The following is a 26,314-nucleotide window of genomic DNA, read 5'->3' as shown; positions in this document are numbered from 1 at the left end:
GTGTCACCTGTTATGTGTGTGAGAGGGAAGCTTGCACTGCTAATGCCCATGTGTTATCAGTTAACTGTGTCAGAAGAAAGTTTGTATTCCCCCAGCTCAGGTGCAGCAGGAGTATACCAAATGGCAATTTGTTATCTTTGAGAAGCAGACATTTGTTACTGCTATCCTAATGTTACATCTTCATGTTGACATCTCAAAATACATATCTAACCTAGACCTCAACTTTCCTTCTACTTTGTCGATGAACCAATTAGTTGAATAGTTGATGGTAATGATAGTACTATCTAACTAACTATTCAGTCAGTTAAATAATCGAAGACTCTTGGTAAAGTTAATAATGTTTTATCTCAAAATAAATGGTTAATCCTCATTGCACCCTGTCACAAAATGCAAATAATGAAGTTCACAAAGGGAGAGAAAACATAAGCCACTTCAAATGAAAACAAACTCATCATGCACGCAATGACTTTGTGCTTAAAAGAGTGGATAGATTAAGAGACAAAAGTTTCAGCAAAATTAAATGCGAAACAAAATACACCTAACGGAGGGGATAGATGAAGAGACAATTCCATCTAAAATAATACGTAACAATATACCTATGATGGAGTAGATAGGTGAAGAGACAAAGGTTTCAGAGACAAAGTACATTTGCAAGTAATTTTGCAAGAATGAGTCAGAATAATACAAGCCTAACAGTCTGTGGAAAACCACCCCCTTGGCCTAGGTGATGGTGGGGTTTCCCTGAAATAGAATCAGGGAAAAAAGATTACAGAACCCAGGAGCAGGACAGGGACAGGAACAGCTAGGCCTCTCTGCAAACTGACCAACAGAGACGTATTCACCTGTCTTCTCTTCCTCCCCACAAGTCTAAACCACAGCACTAAAGGCAACCCAATTATACCCTAAAATCTACATGTCCATCCGACATTAGTTCAAACAATTTGCAACACTCAACAGGGGATTGGTGGGTTTGGGAGGTGGTGTTGTCACACCACTGTGACTTCACTTACAATTTAGTCATTTTATTGTTCTACATTCTTTCTCATAGCTTAGTTCTTGATTCGTTCTCACGATTTTTACACAAGATACATTTAAACATTTTAATTCATAAACAATGTCCGCGGAAAGTGTCTCTGGTCCCATGGCTGGTCACAACCCTTGGCAGACGATCATCACATTGGCCTTCAACCTGTGTTCTTTTCTTTGCAGCACTCAGCATTTCTGGCTGCTCTGTCACGTCAATTAAACTCTGACTTCAATCCCTCTTTTATTCGGCTAATTTAGGAAAACATGGCGTCTCATCCAGTTTACTAAAGCAAATGGAGAATAGACATTCATTAATTATATGATAATGCATTTTTCACTGTTTACCACCCACCTTTGCATTATTCCTCATTAGAGTTACCTAGCATAAGCTCTAAGCAAAAGCGGCATTATTTATTATTTCAAAGCAAGATGCAACATGCAAACTACGAAATGCACATGCGAAATAGTCATGCATTACTTCTCGTTTATTTCAAAGCGCACTTGTGTAATTACGTTTTAGTTCTTTCATATATTATTTCATATTAGTGCATAAATGCGCAAAGCTAATTCCCTCGTGTTTGTGTAAGGTGCATGTTTGTTTTCTATTACTACATACTATTAGTACATATTATAGGGGTGTCAATTCGAGCAGGTTTCTTTTTGCGAATCCCTGCTCCATCAGATGTAACAACCAACAGGCAATGCCTCCACAGTGACGACATGCCCCGGTACTGCACCTAATGCATCCTCTGGACAGGCGTGGCCAGAGGCTAAATCATTAACTGGCAGAGACTGCACGTGGTCTGATGGCTCTCACCATAGCTGTGTGTGTGTGCTTTTCATTGTTCCAGCACGACATGCTCAGGCTTACTGCCCGAAGCGGGAGGCCCTGTTACAGGCGCTACCCAACTGGAAGCAAGCAAGTAATGGAAGATCTGCATAGAAAGAAAACTTTTTTTCAATAGCATACCTGCTGGTCATATGTTACTTCTTCTGAGTTCGTGCGAGCGGGGCTTTCACTTCTAATGGCCACACGGAACCTCATCATTATGAGCAATGGAAAGTGAACTGCTGTGCCCATTTAGAATTTTTTCTACTTTTGTGAGGTAAGGCTATACTGGAAATTCCAATGTGCTACCTTTTCTGTTTGTGGAAGAGCAGTTTGAACTGCTGATGCTTACATGGTACTTGTTCTGTGTGTGTGGGAAAAGCTTGCACTGGTGATCAATGTTCCCCCTAATTTTTTCCCTCAGTGTGCAGCAGTGGAGGGTCTCTGTGCACTGCAACCATGGCTATGTGCTCCAGGAACCAAAGCGCGCGTTTCTGCGGTGCCAAATGGAACTCAAAACGTTTACTTTAAAAAGTGAAAAGATGGTGCATTTTCACACATACAGCGCCACAATAAGTGTCTTAAGGGCAGTTTGCAAATTTATTGTATTGCCTGTATTTTCATTGTTGTGCCTGTGACTGCTGTTGTCTGTCTTCCCCGCTGCCTGTACGTGGTCCGTGCCCCTTTTTCTTCCCTCTGTTCCCCTCACTGTCCCCGTGCTCTCTCTGCCCGGTCTTTCCTTCTGTACCCCTCGCTGCCGTGTCTCTGCCCAGTTTTCCCTTCTGTTCCCCCATCGCTGCCCCGTACCTCTCTGCCCGTTCTGCATTCTGTTCTTAGCTGCCCCTATATTTCTGTATTCTGTATTTTGCCTCTGTGCCATTAGTTTTTGTGCCCGTCTTCCATCTGTACCACTTGTTTTTGTGCCTTTCTGCCCTCTGTTCCACTCGTTTTTTGTGCCTTTCTGCCCCCTGTTCCACTCGTTTTTTGTGATTTTCTGTCCTCTGTCCCACTCGTTGTTGTGCCTTTCTGCCCTCTGTTCCACTCGTTTTTGTGCCTTTCTGCCCTCAGTTCCACTCGTTTTTGTGCCCTTCTGCCCTCTGTCCCACTCGTTTTTTGTGCCTTTCTGCCCTCTGTTCCACTCGTTTTTTTGTGCCTTTCTGTGCTCTGTCCCACTCGCTTTTGTGCCCTTCCGCCCTCTGTTCCACTCGTTTTTGTGCCCTTCTGCCCACTGTTGCACTCATTTTTTCCTCGTTTTTGTGCCCCTTTTGCCTTCTGTTCCGCTTGTTTCCCCAGCCGCTGTGCCCCCTGCGGCCCGCCCTCCTGACTGCCCACTGTGGTCTTTTGTTTAAGTATTGCTGTTAATCGGAGCCCCTTCACAGGCTCTAATTAACAGCAATACTTAAACAAAAGGCCACAGTCTGCCCTGCGCTTTTCTAACAAGAGCGTAGAGACAGTTTCCAAACACAGCGTGTGCTAAAGTACACGCTGTGTTTGGAAACTGACTACGCTTTTGTTAGTAAAGTGCGGGGCAGACTGTGGCCTTTCGTTTAAGTATTGCTGTTAATCAGAGCCCGTGAAGGGGCTCCGAGTAACAGCAATACTTAAACAAAAGGCCACAGTCTGCCCCGCGCTTCCACATTGCCACAAGCCTCACCAGCCCCCCCGCCTCCTTACCTGCACTCCTCACGTGCCTCATGTTTGCGCCGCTCGCTTCTTTCAAGCGGCCGGCGGCGCAACTCTCTCGTGCGACGTCCTGTCTGCGCGCTCCACGCGAGGCGGTGCGCGCTAGCGTGAGGGGAGGTGCGCGCGCGCACCCTAGAGGGAATGGTACTGGTGATGCTGTGTGGTACCTTTTCTGTGCATCTACTGGAATCTTGCACTCCTGAGTTCTGTGGATGAGAGAAACCTGCTCATGTGGTCCCCATGTGGAGTCTGTTCTGTGACTATTGTTTGTTGTGTTACACCTCTTCTGATGGGCCGGGGAATCTTTCCACTTCTAATGGTCATGTGTCACCTGTTCTGTGTGTAAGAGGGAAGCTTGCACCGCTAATGCCCATGTGTTATCTGTTAACTGTGTCGGAAGAAAGTTTGTATTCCCCCAGCTCAGGTGCAGCAGCAGTATACCAAATGGAAATGTGTTATCTTTGAGGAGCAGACATTTGTTACTGCTATCCTATTGTTACATTTTCAAGCTCATTAACACATTTTCAATGCTAAAAAAATCCAAAACGACTGCGATTGCCAATGCTTGCTTCTGTAAAGGACTGACACATCCCTAATCACATTATATAGAACTTTGCATCTCTTTTGATCTGCAAGAGTTGTACCTGGTATCTGTCTTCTCTTTACATTATTGTTATATTTTATATACAAGGAGTTTACATAGAAACAGTGGAGTCCCTCTTGTCCGTGGAGATTTTAAAATGAGTTTAAAATATCCTAAATAGAAAGAAGCAGCTCAGAATAAGGTTTAAAATGGGAGAATTGTACGACCTTATTTTTGAAAGTTAAGAGAAAAATGCTTTGTTAGGGGATGAAAAAGTCATTATCATTGCGGGAGACATTTTAAGAAGGTAAAAATATACATATATATTTTATTCTGTAAAGCATGGGAGTTTATTTTATGTAACCCACACTTTCTTTGTAGATGGAAATTCACATAAATGATGCAATATAATTTTGATCAATTACTTCTCATTTTAGAGCTTGCCTATTAGACAGAGCATGCACTGTCTGTTGCGAGATGTATTGTGAGCTTACAGTGGACCTATAGCCTGCCCACTGCATAGCATTGATTGCCTTTTTGTCACCCTCATTTGTATGATTATTCTTCATACACTTGTGTAGGCTTTCCTTACTCTTGTGTTTGTCCCTCCCAAGGAGCATAGACGCATTACTTGTGTCTTTCCACCGCTCTCTTTTTATGTGCTGCTTTTTTATTTAAACACTCTATGAGCATGTGAACACCATTTAACAGCTGTCTCATGTACGTCTCCCTCCTCCCGCAGTGCTCTGGTGTTCCTCTCTCTCACCCATATCCTTCTACTCCATTTCCCTTGCATTGCTTTCTCACCTGCATGCTTTTCCCCATCAGCTCTGAGAGAGCACAAGTTTGAAAAAAATGTATAAGTACGCCATATTTACAAGCACGTAGTTAGTTTAAACATGTTTTGCACACGAGTGTTTTATATTCAATAGCGAAATGTATAGAATGTTAAGTAGAGTAACCATAATTATAACGGTGTGAGATTAAATGTAGAAATGTTGGAGTATATGTGAAAACCTCATGGTTCTCTCATGTTAAAAGAGTCATGTCCGAATTAAATGTAACTTTGGATTCCAGTATTTTGTGTAGGCCTTAGGGCAATTCACAGCAAACCTGAACGTGCTGCTAAAATGATGTGAGATAAAGTTGACATGGTTCTTTCAAAATGTACTATTGAACTTAGGGTTAAAAGTATATGCTTTATAGATGTGTTATTTTAGAAACGTATGCTAGTTAAGAATGTTTGCTGTTTAAATCAAGTTAACGTTTTAAGAGTGCAGGAACCTGCTGCATGTAAATCAAGTAGGCCAGAACAGATAATGTCATGTAGTTTAAATCGTCATGTGCTCGTTAGAGGAGAGGTCGTGAGGTGTCCAGTATGGAGCTCTGAGAGTGTTTTATGACCTAAGATATGGTGAAGTCTGGAATTTGAGGCCCACTGCAGGACGAGCTGTATGCAGGTGCGAGGGTCCTAATCAGCTCGAATGAAAGGGACTTTGTTCAGTGGCGCCTTGCGCAGGCCTGTAGGAGTTTCCAGGAATTTCAGGGGGTATCAGCGCACGGAAGAAGGAGCCTGGGAACCAAGGTCAACTATAACGAGGGTCTTCAAGAGTACCATCATGGAGTTTACCGCGCAAAGATGTACCACGTGAGGGGCGTCCCAAGGGGCGTTTCTATTGGAAATGTGATTTGGTATTAGGGAAAGTGACCTGGGAGGAGAGCAGAGCAGATGATTTTGGGAGCCTAAGGAAGCGGATGGGTAGGCAGATAGGCTGATCAGGAGAGACCCATTATCAGAGAAGAGACAAAGAGAAGTGCGTGATCTTCTTAGGAAGTCACCACGGCTGACACCTAGAGGGTTAAGATCTTGCTAAGTAGGGATGTCATTTAGTGTAGTGTAGGGACAGACTAACCTTAATTTTCTTTTCTGTAATGACTTTGAGGTTGCAACTTGTATCTATTTTAGCAACCCTGATGGTTTTCGAACTTGTACTTATTATTTTGTTCTTCAGACTCAGACTATTCAAAAAGTTCATGTTCATAGTGATTCCGATCTACCTCTTGAATCTCATTTTGAGAAGTTTGTATCTTCAGTTATCTTTGACTTTATATTAAATCTTTAAAACTTAATTTTGGTCAGTGGTCATTTAGAGTGGTGTAAGTTCTTAAATTGATTGTTTACTGCGAGATTACCTTTTACTCAAGACAGGTACCAACGATTCAGTCGACAGGAAATGGGATTTGGTAAGATAATTAGTAACCAGAAATCCCGCGTTAGCAGTTGGTAGCAGAGTGAGGATGGTTATCTTCTTGAGGAAGGTAATCTAGAGAGGTTAGTTTACCCCAAGGCCCGAGACGTCGAGAGACGAGCAGCGGAAGAATCGTGTGCCGAAAGGTGCAGACGGTGCGAGAAAAGCAGCAGTATCGGAGAGTGAGTATAAAAAGGGTCATGCGTGAACAGATTGCGGTGTTTTGTGTTGTATTTGTATTGTAATGTCTTGCGGAGTTGAATGCCTGTAGTGTGAAAGAGAGAAGGTTGTGAGCGCGCGCAACCTGGTAAACTGGTAACCTGGTAAACGGGTGAACTGGTGAAATCTTAAGTTCAGGCCAGAGCTTAAGTGGGTTTGGGTGTATCGAACATCCAGGGTAGTTGTCGACCATAGTACGGAGGTCACGAGGTACCATTGACCGCCGTGGATCCAAGATAGGGGGAGTGTAAGAGTGTGTGTATGAGTAACGGACGCTGGTCGAAAGTTACTGTGTGTGAGTAACCTATCGGAGAAGGCGATTGTCTGGAAGTAATCGGAAAGACATTTCGCCAAGTTAGGGTGACAACTACAGAAAGACTGTGGGCGTACAGTCAAAGAAAGGTGATCGCTTGGACGGAAGTAATCATTTTTCAGAGTATGAATGGGATGCGTGCATGACCGAGGAGACGAGCTGAGAAAGGAGGGGAACTGCTGCGAAGGGGGACGGGTGACGTCGGCTAGAGCCGCGCTCTGATTGAGCGGTTGGTGTGACGTTAGCTAGAGCCGCGCTCTGGTTGGGCGGCTAGAGTGACGTCGGAGGAAAGCCGCGTACGGATAGGCCAGTTAGTAAGAACGGGGCTGAGATTGGTGGAATATCATCAGGAAGTAAACAAACGCGGAGAAAAGAGAAATCATGAAGTGTTTTAAGTGTTTGAAAGGGATTTTTAAACGTAAACGAAGTGAACATTATTACGGGGAAGAGGCTCCCCCAGAGGGTACGCCAGCTCATTATATGGCAACGAATGTGGGGCTGCATACGATATTGTGGATTGGGGCTTGGAATAAGCTTACGGAAGGAAATGAGGAAATGCAGTTCCCGAAGTATGGAACGTTTAAGTTAGAGGTGTTACATCGGCTAAAAGCAACCATGTCCTCATTGAAACCCTCACCTAGACCAACACAGTTTGAGGCTCTTAATGCATGGATTAAGGCTGCACACGACCGAAATTTGAACAGGCGTCAACAAAGGCTGACGCGATCGGTAAGGGCAGTGCGAGATTCCAAATGGGATGAGGAGGAAAAGCGTTGGAGGGTACAGACTATTGAGGTGGAAAAAATGTATCCGATGAGGGAGGTGTCAGGAGGAGGAAACCTCATGGAAGAAGACGAGGAAAGCGAGTCGGAGGACAATCTGATAAACAGATTGTTGATGGATAGACCACCTCCGAGAGTGGAGTTAATAGAAGATAGAGGGCTCGCAAGGGAAGACGGGAATGAGATAGAGGGATATACACCACTCCCTATATCGGAATGGACACCTAGCAAAGGCGGAGAAACACCTCCAAACAACACTGTACAGAGTGTAGTGGGAAGGTTTGTGGTGCAGAAAACGCCAACCACAGAAAGGGTTGAGTCTGTGGGATTGCCAGACGCTCTTCAAGTGCCTGTTACCATAGGACCCATAGTTTCGATCTATAATTCTGAGAGAGATAGAGGGGAACAACAAAGGCAATTGGATAGGGAAAGGGTTGAGATGGAAAGGAGGAATAATGTGACGAATGCATGGAAACAATTGCCAGGTTCGGTAACATGGAATACCCCATTAGACACAACTGTCGGTCCCAATTCAGAACAGGGAGGTCCGAGAGGACCAATGGATCTAAGGGGACCGCGGCCAAGATCTTTTTCAGAGTTAAGAGCTGATTTGAGGGAATGGGACGGGTCCATAGTATCTCCGAGTAACAGGACAAGAACGGAACCAGAGTGGGAAAGCAGGGGTAACGGGACTGTATCTCATTGTGGGGCCAGCGAAAGCAGTCAGGGCCGGGAAGGCCAAAGTCAAGAGAATAGAGGGGATGCATGTCCTACAAATCAGAGAGAACAGCCGGAACAAAATACTAGGATTGTAGAATGTGAGGAAATGTCCCGTCTCTGGGGGAACGGAGGAGATGAGGCGGTACGGGCTTTTCAGAATAGGTTTAGGTGCCTTCATCATACACTTGGGGAAGACGTTCAACATTGGAGAAAGGAGAACAGCGATAGGTCCCGCCACGCCTCGAATAATCAGGAATCACAGGGAAGTAGGGAAGAAAGAGGGAGTAATAGAACCTCTTACCCTCTATCCCGTGAAACTAGCCAGGATGGAGAGAGAGAGGTTGGGAGGCATGAAGGAGTGTTTCACCACCCACCCCGAGAAGATGGAAAGGCATGGGACTTAGAGAGATGGGAACAGGGGAGGACTCCCTATAATTCACCAATACCTAAACGTAGATCTCGGAGCTGGGATGGGAGAGATGCGGATGGAGGAGCTAAATTGAGTGTCTTGAAAGCTGAAATAAAGGCAAAAAGGCTTGATGTTACCAGTTTAAAATCAGATGTTGATGAGATAATAGATGGAACATTGCCTTTGGAAAGGATAGAATTGTATGAACAGGATGAGTTATTGTTCATGGCAAAGGATATTACTAGGAAAGCTAGAGCGTTTCATGAAAAACTGACTGATTTGGCAGACAAGTATGCCGTGGATTTGTCTAGGACAAGGGCATTGCAGAGCAACCACAGATTACAGTACGCAGACCAAGATCTAGATGAGAAGAGAACTACTGGATTAAAAACACACATAAGAGAGTTGGTAACAGGGATAAGAGTGTGGAGAGAACTGGATAAATGGGAAGAAAGGTGGTCGAAAAAGGGCACAGTTAGGCGAAGTACAAATGTGATGACCCCTGAGGGAAGGGTAATGCAGATGGAGGCATTCCCTTTGCGAGAAATATCAAATGGAAATTATGTACATGTGCCCTGGAGTAGAGGAGACTTAGCCGCATTTACCAACTCATTTCCGAAGTTGCGGGACAATCCAGTCGAATGGTATAAGCAGGTAGAGAGGTTCGTTAAAATCTCGAAAGTACTGTGGATAGATTTGAACACGTTGTTTGACATCGTGGTCCCATCTGATCTATGGACCCCTTGTAAGACTAGTGTCGAATGGCCAAATGCTGAACCATTGAGGGATGCTCGAACAAATGGACCATCTGAGATTGTCATGCGAAAGTATGAAAGGGTAATAGCATGGCTGAAAGATAAGGTACCACCACAGGATATAGATTGGGTAAAAATAGACCGAACAAGGCAGGAACCCAAGGAGACAGTTCACGAGTTTTATGAAAGATTGTTGAAAACATTCAAGCAATACAGTGGACTAGATGTAATGGATCCCAAAGACATAGGGCAGTTCGTGTCAAAGTTTGTCTTGGGGTTGAGACCTGATATTTGTTTGATGATACAGCAACATTTAATCTGTTGGCAGAACAAACCACTAGATGAGATTTTACGATATGCGAGGTACTGCAGTGACGAGATAGATTCTAAAGCCAAGAATCTAAAGGAGAAATTGATGGTGGTGCAAATGCAGTCCGCTGGGAAGGGTGGCCAGCAGAAGCAGGGGATGGGACGAAAACCAAATGGTCAGAACAAAGATAATGAAGAAGGGCAGAGACCTAGGATAGACTTTGCCACTTTAAAGAAAACGACAAAGTGTCATCTGTGTCATCAGGTGGGGCATTGGCGACGCGAGTGTCCCTTTAACCCTGAAAACGGAGAGCTAGAAGTAGAAGAGCAGGTCCAAGAAGACCCAGTGCAAAAAGTGACAGTCCCAAGCAGTAAGGTGGCCAAAGGGGGGACTTCGGCCCCACGGGCCCAATTCCCACAGCCACCGAAGATAGCAGCTGGAGGAAAGGTCTTTAAACAAATGCCTCTGTTTATCGAGGAAGAAAAATGTTATTACATTGATCCATTGACAGGACAACGGGTGAGCAGTGAAGAAGACTGTACCCTCGGGGCAGTTCTAGAAGTGGATCAGAGAGGGCCATTTGTTGAGGCAGAAGTGGCAGGGTGTCCCACTACGTTCTTAGTGGACACTGGGGCTACTCGTTCGACTCTGAGATCAGCGGTAGTTCCAGACTTGCCAATGTCAGGGGAAACAATTCAAGTGGTAGGAGTCGCAAATAAAAGAATGACTAGTCCCTTGACAGAACCAGTGTCTGTGAAAATTGGAAACCACATGAACGAACATCAGTTTGTGGTTTGTGACTCGAGTCCGGTATGTCTGTTAGGTAGGGATTTGTTATGCAAATTGAATTGCACCATATACTGCACCCCACAAGGAGTGGAGGTACAGACTACCGACGATGATGCTACCTTTAAGGTGGCCAATTCAAAATTCTGTGTAGAACTATATCCTACTCTGACTGTAGAAGATCTTCCACAAGACTTAAGAGATGCAGTGGCGTCAGAGGTGTGGGATTTCACAGGAGAAGATATAGGATTGATTAAAGGGGTAGAACCGGTAAAAATTCTGGTAAAACCAAATGTTGAGTTTCCAAGAACGCCTCAATACAAATTGTCCCAGGAAACGATTGCGGGAATAAAGCCTGTGATCGAGTCAATGATACAGCAGGGAATACTGAAGGAAATCGTGGGCAGTCCTTGTAACTCCCCGATTATGGGTTTGCAGAAACCTAGCGGGAAGTTTAGGATAGTTCAGGATTTACGAAAAATTAACAACATAGTCGTTTCATGTTGTCCCGTGGTACCGAATCCATCAGTAATATTGTTTCAAATACCATGTCAAGCAGAATGGTTCACAGTGATAGATCTTTGTCAGGCTTTCTTTTCAATCCCATTGGATGAAGAGAGCAGGTACCTTTTTGCGTTTAAAATGGAAGATCGCGTTTTAACATGGTGTCGAATCCCACAAGGATTCACAGACAGTCCATCCATCTTTAATCAGTTGTTGAAAAAGAATCTTGAGAATCTAGTACTGCCACAGAACTCGGTTCTGGTACAGTACATAGATGACCTACTTGTTGCGTCAGAAACAGAGGAAGCTTGTAAAGTAGATTCAATTGCCTTACTGAATCATTTAGCTGAAAATGGACATAAGGTATCTCCGAGCAAGTTGCAATATTGTTTGACAGAAGTACAGTATCTAGGGCACAGGTTAGAAAAAGGGAAACGTAAGGTGTCCCCAGAGAGGATTGAGGCGATAATGAAAATGAATGCGCCTACAACTCAGAGAGAGGTTAGAATGTTCCTAGGAATGGTGGGTTACTGCCGACAGTGGATAGTTAACTTTTCACGGAAAGCAAAGCCCTTACAGAAACTGACGCACAAGGAGGTGAGTGATCCGGTACCATGGGATGAAGAATGTCTGGTGGCGTTTTTACAGCTGAGAGACGATTTATGTCGTGCTCCGGCTCTGGGAATGCCAGATTACGAGAAGTCATTTTCACTCTATTGCTGTGAGAGAGAGGGATGTGCTTTGTCAGTCTTGGCACAGACCCACGGTAATGCCCGTAGACCAGTTGCATATTTTTCGGCTACATTAGATCCAGTAGCCGCAGCGTTGCCCGGATGTCTCAAATCCGTTGCTGCAACGGGTGTCAGCATTGAAAGGAGCGAGAGTATTGTGATGGGACATCCAGTAGTGGTGTATGTACCACATTCAGTTGAATTGTTAATGACCAGGACGAAGACGCAGCATCGGACCAATAGCAGGCTCACGCGTTATGAGCAAGTTATACTTGCCGCAGAAAACGTGACTCTCAGGAGATGCTCTGTCTTGAATCCTGCTACTTTGATGCCATTACCTACGGTAATAGAAGGCGAAGGATGTGAAGACCACGATTGCCTTGATGTGACTGAACTATGCACGAAACCCAGACCAGATATAGTGGATGAGCCATTGTCTGACCCCGATGAAATTTACTTTGTTGATGGCTCATGTTTAAGAGACGATACTGGTCGGTTGAGAGCAGCTTATGCTGTTTGTACCATTACTGGAGTTGTGGAAGCCGCTTGCCTGGAAGGAGTACATTCCGCACAGGTAGCAGAGATTATTGCCCTAACTCGTGCCTGCATAGCAGGAAATGGAAAGAGAGTCACCATCTACACGGACAGCCAATATGGTTTCGGTGTGGTTCATGATTTCGGGCAGTTGTGGTCTCAGAGGGGTTACATGACCTCCTCTGGTTCGCCCATTCGAAATGGAGAATTTGTGCGATTGCTGATAGAAGCATTACAAGGTCCTGTTGACATTGCAGTAGTGAAGTGTGTAGCTCATACTAAGAATACAGATTTTGTGTCACAAGGTAATAGATATGCTGATGAAGTCGCACGCTATTGTGCGGAACAAAGTTATTCTTTCTCAAAGGTGGAAATAGAAGGTGCAGAAGAAAAGACTGAATTAAGTATGATGTTAGAAACTGTAGACACTTGGGAGGATTTAAGGATAATGCAGGAGAACGCACCTGAAACAGAGAAAAAGGCATGGGAAATAGCAGGCTGTGTGCGAAGTGAAATGGATTTTTGGGTTTCAGCAGATGGGAGAGCTGTGTTACCTGAAGAATTAGCTAATCCCATGGCGAGAGAAATACATGGTCCAGTACATCTAGGAAGGGATGCTATGATGAGAGTTTTTAGGCAGACTTGGTATTGCCCGAAATTCAGAATAGCAGCAGAATCAGTATGTAAGCGATGTGTTACCTGCCAACAACTGAACGTAGGCAAACGAACACCAGTCACACTGAGTCACATTGGGAGGTCGGGGGGGCCTTTCAATAGAATGCAACTAGACTTCATCGAGATGCCAAGAGTCAATCGCCTTCGGTATGTGTTGGTGATTGTATGCGTATTTTCCAGATGGGTTGAAGCGTACCCTACACGTAGGTGCGATACACTCACAGTGGCTAAATTGTTGCTCAGGGAGTTGATACCGCGCTTCGGGGTGCCTGCCTCTTTGGAATCGGACAGAGGAAAACATTTTAACAGCGAAATAGTGAAGATGTTGTGCTCCACACTGAATATCGATCAAAAGCTGCATTGTAGTTATCGACCAGAAGCTTCAGGAATTGTGGAACAAGTGAATGGCACGTTGAAGAATAGATTGGCTAAAGTAGTGGCATCCACATCTTTGAGTTGGCCAGATGCTCTTCCATTAGTGCTCATGAGCATGCGCAGCACGCCAGATAGGAGGACAGGTCTCTCTCCCCACGAGATCCTGATGGGGAGGGCCATGAGACTTCCTACAGTTCCAACTACTGCTCTATTGAATATTACAGATGATCTGATCTTGGATTATTGTAAAGGACTGTCTGACGCCATCCATTCTGTGTCCCTTCAGGTGCATGCGGCTGAAGTTCCAGCAGCGAGGAACCTGTGTCATGACCTGAACCCAGGGGACTGGGTCCTGGTTAAAAAGCACGTCCGGAAGAACTGCCTAGATGTTCGCTGGCGAGGGCCCTTTCAGGTAATCCTGATCATGAACACCGCGGTGAAGTGCGGGGGGCTGCCAAATTGGATCCATGCATCCCATACTAGAAGAGTTCCAGCACCTCTAGAAGGAACAGCTCCCATCCCAGACGAAAGCCCGGAAGTGGAAGAAGAGTCGCAAGAAGGGATTGGGGCAGCTGAGGAGGTGTCGGAAGAAGTTGGGAACGCATCGGATTCAGAAGAAGAGCGAAGGCAGGACGGCAGTGAGACAGAAGACGCAACTGAAGGAGAGAGCAGAAGTGAATACGACTCAGACTCAGATCCGTATCGGAGCGACCAAGAACCAAGTGGGAGGACAAGGAATAGGAGAATAAGGCTTGGAGCTGCCACTTGGCCAGCAAGAAGAAGAAGGATAAGTTTGAGGTCGGCCCAAGAAGAAACGCTTACTCCTATATCCGAAGACTCAGATCCAGAAGAAGATATCCAGGATCAAGCCGAGGAGGGTCTTAGAAGATCAAGTAGGGTGCGAGTGCCTAGCAGAAGATACTCTACTCCCGATTGGACCTACCTCGTTGCAGATGTCTGGGAGACACAGAACAGGGAGGATCAGGGAAGTGGAACTGATCAGAACTGACCCGATCATCACAGTGCAAATAAAGTTTCTACTGCCAGGAGCGGAGACCGAAAGGTTGCTGACACTCAACATCGTTCATCCTGCTCTCCTGAGTGGAATAAGAAAATTGATTTTAGAGACAGTTGAGTTTCCAGTTTGCTGTTCACGATATCCAATATTGGAGGGAACTCTTCTTCGTTTGGAAATGCTTGAGCGAGTAGTAGAAATGCTAGGAGCGCTTATTGTTGTGGACTAATACCATATTGTGAATGTCTTCAAAGGGGCGCAGAACTGGAAAGGTGAAGAAAGTGATCTTGATTAGAACGGACCCCTTTGTAATTGTGGATATAGAACTGATAGTACCAGGATTGGAAATTGAAAAAACGCTAACTCTCAATTTCGTCCGTCCACTTGTCTTGAGCGAAATAAGGAGAATAATCCTAGAAAAAGTTGACTTTCCATGTTGTGGTACGAACTGTCCAGAACCTGAGGGAATGATACTTCGGATGGACGTTTATGAAGAAGTAGTGTCACTCCTTGAGTCATACATAACTTCAGACGAAAATAAGACTTTTGAAAAGAAATTGTGAATTGTTGCAAGATAACCTAGCGCCGAGTGGAAGAAAAAAAATGGTAGGGGTTTCCTTTTAGCGGATGGAGAAGGGCTAGGGTTGTCTATTTTACTGGACTTTGAACTGTTTTGCGGAAACAAATTGTCAAGCTTCCAAGTGTTCCAAGAAAGACATTGCAAGAGAGAAAGACTTTGTTTGAAAAGAAGAGGAAGTAAATGCTGGAAGAAAGTCGAAAACTACACTGTTTGAGAACATGGAGGCTGGCAACCCGAACCGCAGGGCAAAATGTATAGCTGTTACATTTTTAGGAGTAGTGGTTTCTCTTATAATTTTAGTGGTAACTGTTTCATTCCTAGCGGGACACGAAGGGGATGGAACCACAGTTAAGGAGGATAAGGGAGTGTCAACACCGAGAACTACCATTATTAAGGAGAAGGGAAACATCAATGAGAAAGACAAAGCGTTGTTAGATGCAGAAGTAAAAAGGTTACACATGGATGAGTCACAGGGGAATTACAAGTCAAATGCTTATGCTAAGTTGCTTTATGAATATGTTGATGCCATGGAAGTAAAGGATTGTTATGTCTGTATGCAATTACCAATTTCAGTGGAGGAGGGTATCAAATACCATCATCTCCCGTTGACCTATGGGATAACGTGCAGTTTATTGTTAAGTATGTTTTATGGACGAGACGGATTTGAGTATTACTTCTCGAATTTCGACTCGACATTGCCAGAGGTTCCGAATTTCAAGCATTTGAACAAATGGGACTACTACAAAAGCGAAGACAGGTTACACAAATGGTTTATTCCATGGAGAACGTTAGATACTTCACATGCTCGAATCAACAATCTGACTTGTCAAATATCAGAAGTTGAGAAAAAGTTTATAGCTCAGGTAGATACTAGATACAGGAGGCAGAAGATATTGAAGGCATCAGGACAAGGGGAAACAGATTGGACCAAGGAGGAAAGGGCACAACAACGAAAAGGTAGTATTGGTCCAATTGCTTTGGATAAGGAGAAACGGGGGAAACTGTGCATTCACAGGAGTTACTCCTATTATGAAAACGTTTATGTAGGACAAGTCAATTGTGAACATGCCTTTCAATTGGAGTACTACTCTAAGAACTTCATGAAAGGGATGCAAGCAATACCAAATGTATATTTTGTATGTGGAAGATATGCCTATGTGAAGTTACCAGATAATTGGTACGGATCATGCTATCTGGCTGTTGTCTTCCCTAAAATATATCATGTTGAGAATTTAGACACGCCTAAGAAAGAAATATCAACTAGATGGAAGCGAGGGCTGGGTGCAGCAGAAGTAGTTGGAGATGTAATAGGTGCTGCATTCCCTTTCTTAGGATTGATAATGAATGACATTAAGATCAGGAGGTTAGCTACAGTCGTAGATAGACTGTCTGCCAGTACTGCAAGATCCTTGATGCTGATAGAAGGGGAGATGCAATCGATTAGGGCAATGGTTCTTCAGAACCGACTTGCTTTAGATGTTCTGTTAGCAAAAGAGGGAGGAGTCTGTAGGGCCTTGAAGGTACAGGAATGCTGTACTTACATTCCAGACAATTCAAAGCCTCTAGAGAAGTATATACAAAACATCACTGCCATACACTACGAAATTGAGGACCTGGCAAAGGTAAATGTGTGGGAAAAAGTAGGTCATGAAATGGGTAAAGTTGGAAGTTGGTTTGCCAACTTGGGAAAGGGTATCGTTTGGTACATATTGAAGCCCATCATCATAGTAATGATTTGTGTAATCACTTTGTGGGGATTGGTGCGTTTGTATCAATGGTATAGAGCAAATAGGTTACAGAGAGCTATGAAGAAACAGGAAGAAGAGTTGACAGCGATGCAGGACACTCAATATAAGAGTCTGAAAGCATTAGAGAGTATGAAAAGAGGTGGCACTGTCCTGACTTCACTTTAAAGGTTCTACATTTTAGTGTCATGGTAATGATGACCCCTAAAGGTCATCAAAGGGGGGACTGAGAGAGCACAAGTTTGAAAAAAATGTATAAGTACGCCATATTTACAAGCACGTAGTTAGTTTAAACATGTTTTGCACACGAGTGTTTTATATTCAATAGCGAAATGTATAGAATGTTAAGTAGAGTAACCATAATTATAACGGTGTGAGATTAAATGTAGAAATGTTGGAGTATATGTGAAAACCTCATGGTTCTCTCATGTTAAAAGAGTCATGTCCGAATTAAATGTAACTTTGGATTCCAGTATTTTGTGTAGGCCTTAGGGCAATTCACAGCAAACCTGAACGTGCTGCTAAAATGATGTGAGATAAAGTTGACATGGTTCTTTCAAAATGTACTATTGAACTTAGGGTTAAAAGTATATGCTTTATAGATGTGTTATTTTAGAAACGTATGCTAGTTAAGAATGTTTGCTGTTTAAATCAAGTTAACGTTTTAAGAGTGCAGGAACCTGCTGCATGTAAATCAAGTAGGCCAGAACAGATAATGTCATGTAGTTTAAATCGTCATGTGCTCGTTAGAGGAGAGGTCGTGAGGTGTCCAGTATGGAGCTCTGAGAGTGTTTTATGACCTAAGATATGGTGAAGTCTGGAATTTGAGGCCCACTGCAGGACGAGCTGTATGCAGGTGCGAGGGTCCTAATCAGCTCGAATGAAAGGGACTTTGTTCAGTGGCGCCTTGCGCAGGCCTGTAGGAGTTTCCAGGAATTTCAGGGGGTATCAGCGCACGGAAGAAGGAGCCTGGGAACCAAGGTCAACTATAACGAGGGTCTTCAAGAGTACCATCATGGAGTTTACCGCGCAAAGATGTACCACGTGAGGGGCGTCCCAAGGGGCGTTTCTATTGGAAATGTGATTTGGTATTAGGGAAAGTGACCTGGGAGGAGAGCAGAGCAGATGATTTTGGGAGCCTAAGGAAGCGGATGGGTAGGCAGATAGGCTGATCAGGAGAGACCCATTATCAGAGAAGAGACAAAGAGAAGTGCGTGATCTTCTTAGGAAGTCACCACGGCTGACACCTAGAGGGTTAAGATCTTGCTAAGTAGGGATGTCATTTAGTGTAGTGTAGGGACAGACTAACCTTAATTTTCTTTTCTGTAATGACTTTGAGGTTGCAACTTGTATCTATTTTAGCAACCCTGATGGTTTTCGAACTTGTACTTATTATTTTGTTCTTCAGACTCAGACTATTCAAAAAGTTCATGTTCATAGTGATTCCGATCTACCTCTTGAATCTCATTTTGAGAAGTTTGTATCTTCAGTTATCTTTGACTTTATATTAAATCTTTAAAACTTAATTTTGGTCAGTGGTCATTTAGAGTGGTGTAAGTTCTTAAATTGATTGTTTACTGCGAGATTACCTTTTACTCAAGACAGGTACCAACGATTCAGTCGACAGGAAATGGGATTTGGTAAGATAATTAGTAACCAGAAATCCCGCGTTAGCAGCTCCACATTGCTGATTTTGCCTGTTTGCTCCATCCACTGCAACACTTTGCTCTATATCGGTGTATTTTGCTCACCTAAGCCCTCCATGTTGTTTCCTTCCGCCTCAACCTCCTTGTCACTTTCACTCACTCGTGCCCCCCATGTAGTGTGTTGTTACAAACTGGGTTTCTGTTTGGCAGAGGTACGCACTATGTCCAAGCAGGAACTACAATCTTAGTAGGGGTAAGTGTACTACACACTGAAAGTTTACCCATGCTCACCCTTGGGTAACGTGGCACAGAGCAATCAGGCTAAACTAAAGAGGCAATGTGTAAAGATTTTGTTCCCACACACACACACACACAGTAACAGTGAAAACATCACAAATGTACTCTACACTAATTTAGAAAGAAAGACAATGTTTATCTAAGTATAAGAAGATCAAAACAACAAAAATCCAACATACACAAGTCAAGTTATTAATTTTGCAAGATTAAATCAAAATGCAGTGCTTAGAAGTCAGTAGCTCCAACTGGGGCTATCTAGTTGTGCTTGACCGGTGCAAATCCAAAAGTTCTGTCTGACCGTAATGGAGCGTGGGCTGGATACCGTAGTCACACAGACCCGCTGACAGTACCTTGTATGTGTTGATGCTCGGGGACGATGCATTGCAATACAGAATTGACAAATGGCTGTCATATGCGATACGTCGATTCCGAATTCTGGAAAGTCATTGATGTGTCAATGTCAAGAGTGCTGTGTGTCGGTCACAAGGCATCAATACCGAACAGCTGGACTGAAGGCGATGCGTTGGCTAGAAGCCACGCCGGGCATGCTTTGGAGTCGGAAGAGGGCATTGCAGACGTCAGTGATGCGTTGTCTGAGACTCACACGGCAGCAATGGTTCCGAGGCTCTGCATCCAGAAAATGTCTGGGCTGCATTGTAAGTCGAGGTTATTGCGTAGCGCACTTGTCAAGCAGTGTCCACGGCTTCAGTGCAGGCATCAGTGATGCGTTGATTTCGCATGGTCTGTGCAGAGTCAGAGCGATGCTTTGATGTCAATGCGTTGGTTACATGGGTTGCAGCACCAAACACTCACTGCCAAAGACACCGGGCTGGATTTGGCACCACTTGGCAGACTCACAGCAGAGGAGCCCAGGTGCTGGTAGCAAGATGCAGGTGAAGTCTTTGATATCCCTCAGACTTCAGAAACAGGAGGCAACCTTTAGAGATGAAAGATGTAAAGAGTACAGTCCAGTCCTCTCACTCCCAGGGAAGAAGCAGCAGGTCATCACAACAAAGTAAGCAGCAAAGTGGCATTCCCTCCTGGCAGCACAGCAGCTCATCTTCCTGGCTGAATGTCTTCAGTCAAGAAGTGTTACGAGTATCTGTGTCCGAGGTCCAGTACTTATTCCCGTTTTAGCTTTTGAAGTAGGTAGACTGTTGTAAACGAATCTAGGACCCTAGTGTAACTTTTCCTGATTCATGCCCTTATATAGGTATATTTTACCCTATCCTTATATAGGCATAGAAATTATTACCATATTTGGCCTGAGCCTTAGAGCCCAAATACGGCAAGGCTACTTCCCCTAAGTTCCGAGAATTCACAACGATTTCTTGGAGAAACCCGCCTTCAGCAGCTAGGATCTTCCCCCTGCTTGAATATTAAGTTATCCAAGAAATCCTGGAGTTTTCTAGGAATTGATCCTTTGAGTGACGTTATTAAGTCCAATCATGCGTCAAACTCGGCACCTTCATGGTATAAATATGCCTAAATTTGCCCAAACTAACACACGGTGGTTCTTGGAGCAGATCGACTAACTACTTGCCCGACGCCCTGCAGCAACACGTGCCAAAGGAAGCCGACCCTCCAGCAGACGCACTGAGAGACGCTGTTTCTTTTCTTGCCGAGAAATCCATCTCCAGTGTTTCTCTGGGAGATCGAGTCCTGAAAGAGAGATACAAGACCTCCTTCATTCTAAACCAAGGTACGGAGCTGATTAGACCCTTAGAGAATTCTTGATTAGACTCTTGGCAGATTCTAGGCAAAGAATACTAGACTTGAGACTACTCCTAAACTTATTTCTTCCCTTGTACTAGGCTTAGGTCAGGTACATCGGGGTAGGCGTATTTTAGAAGCCCCAATTGAGTACTTTTAGCCATCTCTTTTATCATTGTATGTATTATATGCATTTTATCTATTTAAAGCAACTTATGGCTTAGAAACCATATCATGCTTTTACAGTACTACTTTATAATACTGTTTGTATTATATGCCTTGTACTTTATAACCGTGTTGAGTTTCAACGGGGTTTACCCTGAAAACTACCTGACCTGGGTCGAAATGCAAGTACGTTGAATGTGGGTCAGTGTTTAGACATCATCATAAATGTATACAGAATCTAAAAGAGCAACAGTTCACCACAATGATATATCACATTTCATATTTTAATGAACAATTCTTGAAAAATCAGTCGCAAAATGTCATCGTTTCAAAGAGAATAAATCAATTAATCAAAACAATTTCAAATGGATAAATGCCAAAATTCATAGGTAACTCTTGTGTGTCAAAGTTATCTATCTCATAATAACATTTGAAGGTGATTACCAAAAAAGGGGACACTGTTCCTAATGCAGGGTGCAAAAAGTCACCATTGCATAAGGGTGCTAATGTCACCCATATATGAAAAAAAGGAAAGAAAAGGGGAGAAGAAACAGAATCCCTAGGTAAGGGGACCCACAGAAAACAGGGAAAACATTTTGTGTCCTCTGTTGCCCTCACACACCTCGAAAGGTGTCATGCTTCATCATCGGGCAGTTGCTCCTCGTAGGGCCGGCGCTGCAATCCCCTACGGGTCCCCCCGAAGGGTCTCTTTATCGGAGATCTTTTTGTAGGACTGCCTCTCCCCTCTCTCTTTTTCTATGTATTCCCACAGATTAATCAAGTAATGGAGGAACTTATCTAAGTCCAACCTAGGCGGTCATGGTGTGGCCGCTCATGAAGTAGGTATCATGTAACTGGATACCCCTTCAACATTACTAGTTCACCTTAGAATGTCGGATTATGACAATGTACATATGTTCTTCATTTTAGGTGCTCCAATGTAATTTTGTTCTGATGAAGACTCCTGAATGAGGCGAAAATAGCCCTTTGTATCCAGCGGAGTCGAAACGTAGACCAACCACATTATTACCTCACAGTATAGGATCCAGATATATTGAGAAACCTAACCTCAATCAATCAATCAATCACGGCATTTGTATAGCACGCTACTCACCCGGAAGGGTCTCAAGGCGCTGGGGGAGAGGGGGACGTTACTGCTCGAACAGCCAGGTCTTGAGCTGCTTCCTGAAGGAGAGATGGTCTTAGGTCAGTCGAAGGTGGATAGGGAGGGAGTTCCAGGTCTTGGCTGACAGGTAGGAGAAGGATCTTCCTCCGGCGGTGGCTCTGTGGATGCGTGGTACGGTGGCGAGGGCGTGGCTGGTCAATCGTAGCTGGCGGGTGGGCATGTAGAAGGTCAGGCGGTTGTTGAGGTACTTGGGACACAGGTCATGGAGAGCCTTGTGTGTGTGGGTGAGGAGTCTGAACGTGATTCTCTTGCTGACGGGGAGCCAGTGCAGGTCTTTCAGGTGTCCGGTGATGTGGCTGTGTCGGGGGATGTCAGGATGAGTCGTGCGGAGGCGTTCTGGATGCGCTGGAGTCTCTTTTGAAGTTTGGCTGTGGTCCCGGCGTAGAGGGTGTTCCCGTAGTCCAGTCGGCTGGTGACGAGTGCCTGGGTGACTGTTGCTCTTTTAGATTCTGTATACATTTATGATGATGTCTAAACACTGACCCACATTCAACGTACTTGTACTTTATAACCAGCATTAATATTGTAGCAGTACATTTCTCATGCTTGAGATAGAAGACTGTTCAATAAATACCTTTTATTGAAAACGCCCGTCTCTCTAATTTCTCAGCAACTCTGGTGAAACTAAGTATACACGATTGACTGAGTAAAATAGTTATCTACTGTTTCCACGACTCTGAAGATTGATTTCTTATTCTTGGGAAACAAAGTTGTCATGTTATGTGGATGTCAGAAACTAATCCCTTCTTGTACTTTCGAGAAAGTTTCTAGTGACCTCTGAGCTAGCTGGCACACACATAATTAAGTCTAATATATTCGGTAGAGACCTAGTAGACCTTAGTCCTACGTCTAAACTACAGTACATATTATTCCAATGCGCAGAGCCTATTGGGAATATAGGAACTACATTACAAAACTTCAAAGAAAGGTCTTTGTTGTGCACAAGACTTTGCTCTTCCTGCCCCTGGCTCCAGACACACTACAGAGGGGTATTCAGCTCTTTGTCTGGTGACAGCCCTATTCAGGTGCAAGTGTCAGCTCCTTCCTCTCGCTCTAGCTCAGAAAGACCCATGAGTCTGGTGATGGGCCATCAGGATATGCAGGGCACACCTCAGCTCCTTTTTTGTGTGACTGTCTAGAGGGAATGCACAAAGCCCACCTGTCATCCAACCCAGACGTGTAGTCCAGGGATAAACAGAGGCATAGAATGGTTAAAGTAAGAAAATGACAACTTTCTAAAAGTGGCATTTTTAGACCTGGAATTTAAAAAACAACTTCACTAAAAGATGTGTTTGAAATGTGAGTCCAGAGACACCATACTTACCCTTTCTATATTTTCCCAATTGGAAGTTACACTAGTAAAGCGTTACAAGGCAGCTCCAATGCTAACCTATGGGAGAGATAGGCCTTGCTGTAGTGAAAAACGAATTTAGCAGTTTCTCACTAATTTTAAACTAATTTTAAAATCTTCACGGCCAAGAGGGACTCCACTGTTTCTATGTAAAGCTTCTTGTATATACAATATAACAATAATGAAAAGAGAAGACAGATGCCAGGTACCACTCTTGCAGATCAAAAGAGATGCAAAGTTCTATTTAATGTGAATAGGGATGCGTCAGTCCTTTACAGAAGCAAGCATTGGCAATGGCAGTCGTTTTGGATTTTTTGCATTGAAAATGTGTCAATGAGCTTGAAAATGTAGCATTAGCTATTTTTTATTAAACTGAGTGGACTCCTTCACTTGTCCCAAGCGCAAATGCCGCATTGTTGACGCCACTGTCTACGGACAGCGAGGTCATGCAGTCGTAGAATTTATTTCCTGACTCTCCCGTCTGGAGCATTTAACACGGGGCAGCGAGTAAACTTTTTTGGGCTTGGGACAAGTGATGGAGTCCACTCAGTCTAATAAAAAATAGCTCCCTTCTAGCAGTGTCGTGTCGCTGGAGCCATTCTTCATATTCAAACACCACATTAGGTGATCCTTGGAGGTTTCCATTGTGCCCCAAGTCCTGATGAGGCCCAGACGAAAAGGGCCGAAACGCGTCGACCTGACAGAAAAGAGAAGCCCTCAAAAATAAGACTATTTAGCAAAGAAAAAATACGGCATCCGGTAAGAGTGTATAGGGCGTTAGATTGATTTTTCACCAAATCGGCGCTGCATCAAGGGCTATCTCTTGGATATGGGTTGCGAAGTATAATCTATGAAAAAAAGTGTTTCCTCGCAATCCTTTAAGAAATTAGGGCAACAAGGATTCTTTTTGTTTGTTTGTTTGGATGTAATATCGTATTCATGTATATTAAATGAATTTATGTATAACAAAAAAGCCTTTTGTATCATTTTATTGTCTGTATGTCTAGATAATTGATGTTCTTTGGACAAATATACATACTATGATCTAAACCTAGTGCATAGACTGGTGCATGTTCTTATATGTTAGAATATATGGTTTTCTGGGATTTTTTCTCACCTGAGGGATTAATTAAGGTTTCCTTCATCATGAAAAACGATTGTCCCAGATCTGTCCCACAGCATCCATTCTTTTCTTTGCCGTGCATGTGGCTACATAGGGCTTACCTTAGGGGTGCCTTACATGTAATAAAAGGGAAGGTTTCGGACTGGCAAGGAGATGAACTTGCCAGGTCGACATGGCAGAGTAAAACTGCCCACACAGGCTCTTCAGTGGCAGGCCAAAGACAGATTTGAAGGACTACTCATGTGTGTGGCACAATCAGTGCTGAATGCTCACTAGTAGCATTTGATTAACAGTCTCTGTGCACCTGTAGTGCACTGTACTAGGGAAGTATTAATAAATCAAATATGCCAATCATGGAGAAACCAAATGCCATGACATTTTAGACTTAGAGCACATGCACTTTGCACTAGTCAGCAGTGAAAAAGTGTCCAGGGTCCTAAAACCAGCAAAACGAAGGTCAGCACACAGTCAAAACAGGAGGCCAGAAGGAAAAAATACAGGAGAAATCATGCGAAAAGATGCCAGGTCTAACACTTATTATATATTATGTGGATTTGTACAGCGCACTAATCACCTGGGAGGGTATCCAGGCGCTTTACAGGTGAGCAGGCAGCTGTCGCCTGGTGAGGTTAATCGAAAAGTCAGGTCTTCAGCTTCTTATGAAACTCGAGAAGCAAGTAGGAGGCTCTGAGGTGGTGAGGGCGGGCATTACATGCTTTGAGGGAGAGATATGAGAAGGCGTGGCCTCCGGCTGTGGCTTTGAGGATGCGGGTATGTATGCCATGAGAGTAGGGCTGAGCAGAGGTGCCTGGAAGATGTGTAGACGTTTATGCGAAGTTAAGATATGCAGGGAAGGGCCGGTGTTGTGTGGTGCTTTGTATTTATATATGTGTGTGAGCTTCTGCCCCCCACCCACTCCCTCCATATTGCTAATGGCCCTCCGGTCCACCATGTTACTTCTTCCACCGCCCCCTCCCAACCCCATCCTGCATTGCTTACCTCCCTCCACTTTAAAAAAAAATGCATTCACGTTTTTTTCTTTTAAGCTGCAGATCCAACTTGGATCAGTAACTAAAAAGAAAAATAAGCTGCCATATCATTTTATCGGCCCGCATGCCTACAAAAGTTCTTTCCTTTTTGACCGTGTGCACATCTTTTTTTAATTTAATTCTTTAGCCATGCTGCTTAGCATCAGGGATGCTGTGCACCATGAGTGAAAAACGTTGACAAAGGTAATTGGTCACAAAGGCGAGACCTATTGGTTTTGCGCAATGCTTGTTTCTATTTAGATTACTTGCTAGAGGATACTGAATAAAACAAGCCAGGAAACTTGGCAGGCAGTCAAATAATTCTTTCAGGGTCAAAGTAACATTATAAACTATGCAGGTAATCATTTGATGTTTACTGATTTGCATGTTGATCGTGCATAACCTAATTGCCTCCAGGTGCTACCATGGCTAGTAGCCAGAACATATGTTTCCTAAAAAACAGAAGAAACTTAAAAACCATATGGAATTGCAGATTGTAGTTTAGTTTGGGGGTGTTATTGAAAGGACATTTCCAAATTGTGTAAAATGTATGTCGTCTTTTGTTACTTAAAAAATAAACAGGTTATTGGCATGGATTGCAGCATTCTACAATTGCTGGATTTTTCACCTATAGGGATAGAGTTTACATAAATGTGAGATCTAGCCATGAAACACTACGTGTGAACGAGGCAGAATGCAATACGAATCTATGTTTTATGTTAAGTTCATTTATTAAGCGCCTGTGAGCGATGCTTCATGGCGTCGTAGAAAAAGTACAACATAACCAAATGCATAAACAGAAATAAATAAAACTGCTTAAATAAGAACAAGGAGAATGTGAAGACAAGGAGCTACTGACTAAAAAAAGATTACAGATCTTTTATAAACCTGAATAAGCTGACCTCTGCCTGCAAGGAAGGTGGAGTTTGCTGCAACCTTTGTTGCCACAACCTTTGGCAGTTGCCACCGAGAAGGCCCTGTC

At 43.8% G+C, this 26,314-nt stretch overlaps 1 long non-coding RNA gene across 1 annotated transcript in view; it reads left to right on the top strand.

The window, feature by feature from the left end:
* The first annotated feature begins 1,953 nt into the window (after positions 1–1,953).
* LOC144827692 (uncharacterized) overlaps positions 1,954–26,314 on the top strand; it is a 56,242-nt gene continuing 31,881 nt past the window's right edge. Inside the window, exon 1 of the long non-coding RNA XR_013610307.1 lies at positions 1,954–2,132. This is a non-coding gene — a long non-coding RNA (uncharacterized LOC144827692). The remainder of the gene's footprint in view (positions 2,133–26,314) is intronic.

The sequence above is a fragment of the Lissotriton helveticus genome, chromosome 4_1 (assembly GCF_964261635.1).
Source record: "Lissotriton helveticus chromosome 4_1, aLisHel1.1, whole genome shotgun sequence".
Taxonomy (NCBI): Eukaryota; Metazoa; Chordata; class Amphibia; order Caudata; family Salamandridae; genus Lissotriton; species Lissotriton helveticus.
The sequence above is the reverse complement of the archived record's forward strand: the minus strand, read 5'-3'. Positions and strand labels throughout refer to the sequence as shown.